The 1,956-nt window shown below is 41.8% G+C and overlaps 1 pseudogene; it reads right to left on the bottom strand.

The window, feature by feature from the left end:
• Positions 1–1,191: 1,191 nt before the first annotated feature.
• LOC122890207 lies at positions 1,192–1,707 on the bottom strand (annotated as a pseudogene).
• Positions 1,708–1,956: the final 249 nt, after the last annotated feature.

A 1,956-nucleotide genomic window follows, 5' to 3' on the forward strand; every position in this document is an offset into this window, starting at 1 on the left:
CATTTGGGTTCTTCCTAGATGAATTTAATATCCAAAGCCACACTCCCGATCTTCCTTCTCTAACCTCCTTCATGTAGTTTTTCTCATTTACCTATGGGAAATTTCATCCTTGGAAGTTTCCAGGCCAAAACTTTTGGAGTCATCTTTTGTCCTCCTTTTTAGCACATATCCTTCTTATATCCCATGAGAAGTCCTTTCACTTGAACGTCAAACTGTATCCAGAATTTGTCCACTTTTAAGCCTCTCTCCACCAATTTTCATCCTGATCTGAGCCACCATCAGCTGTCACTGCATTACTGCAATAGTCTCCTAATTGGTCACCCTGCATTTATCCTCATCTCATCATTTGTCCTTTATAGAGCAGTGGAATGATCCATTTTAAACCGACACCCAAGCAGATTGTTTCTCTGCTCAGAATCCTGCAATGGCTCTTCACTATACTCAATAAAACCTAAAGCTCATGCAAGCACCCCTCAAGCTCTATATGATTTAGCCTGCTCCCTCATGACCTTTCCAACCAGAATTTCTACACCTCTTTCCTGTTGCCACTACCTCACAGAGCCACACTTATCTGCTTGCTTTTTCCTAAACACAGGAGGTAATGCTCTCACCCTGGAAACTTTGCTCTGGATGTTGCCTTGTTGCCTCTGCCTGGAATGCTCTTCCCTTAGCCACCTGCTTTGGCCAATTTTTTAATCCCTCAAATCTTTGCTCAAATTTCACCTTGATGAGGCTAACCTTGACCACTCCTTTTATATTTTTTAATTTTTTAAAAAAGATTTTATTTATTTATTTGACAGACAGAGATCACAAGTAGGCAGAGAGGCAGGCAGAGAGAGAGGAAGGGAAGCAGGCTCCTCACTGAGCAGAGAGCCCGATGTGGGGCTCGATTCCAGGATGCTGGGATCATGACCTGAGCTGAAGGCAGAGGCTTTAACCCACTGAGCCACCCAGGTGCCCCTTGACCGCTCCTTTTAATATTGCAACTTAACAACAGCCCATACCCTTGCCATTCAAGATTTCAAATCACCTTACTTTTTTTGCTTTTTATATTGTTCCTTAGCATTTATAGCTTTCTAACATGATACACAATCATTTATTATATCTGTTATTTATTGGTTGTACCCTTCTGCTGAGATTTAAGAGAGTAGAGGTTTTTTTTTTTTTTTAAGCCTACATGAAGTCAATTTATTAATAGAAACATATATTTGAGGAGTCCTGTTCATAGAAGGTGACCACAGTGCAGGTGCTATTGGAGGGCATGAAAATGACATCCTCAATTCTCCTTGATCTTCATACTTGAGCAAGCAAGGGCTCTGAGGGCTGACTGGCACCCAGGTTCAGAGGGTCTTGGTTCTCTTTCTTCCTGTGGACTGGAGTTTGATGCGGAGGGCAGTGATGCCTGGCTCCTTGAATCTCTGGTCCATATTCTGCGTGGCCAGCATGGCAGCATATGGAGAAGATTCACCTTGAGCAGCCTTCACCTTCATCCTACCAGTTACATGGGTAGATGATTTCCTTGCTAGAAAGATCTGTGCCAGAGACAAAAGCGTCATTGAAAGATACAAAGGTGTGGCAGACACAAAATACTTTTTCTCCTATGGCCACCTGAGGTCCAAGGCTGATGATCAGTTCTTTCTCTTTTCTCTTTTCTTTCCCTTTGCACAGTGCTATTTCTGTATCCTGTACATCTTCTCCAGACTCCATCACCAGAAAAAGAGAGACTAGAGGGTTTTGACAGTTTTGTTCCCTAACATACCAAAGCACAATGGATTGAATTACTCGCTGAATCAAATGAACTTATCTCATATAATGAACTTTCAGGGTTATAATCTAGGCACATATATTTTTAATACCATTGGAGATGCCTCAAAACATCCTTCAAATAGCATGCGTATTCAATATGGGTTAAAGACTCATCACTGTCATTGTTCACAATCCACTCAGTGCTAGATT

The sequence above is a fragment of the Neovison vison genome, chromosome 11, assembly GCF_020171115.1.
Source record: "Neovison vison isolate M4711 chromosome 11, ASM_NN_V1, whole genome shotgun sequence".
Taxonomy (NCBI): Eukaryota; Metazoa; Chordata; class Mammalia; order Carnivora; family Mustelidae; genus Neogale; species Neogale vison.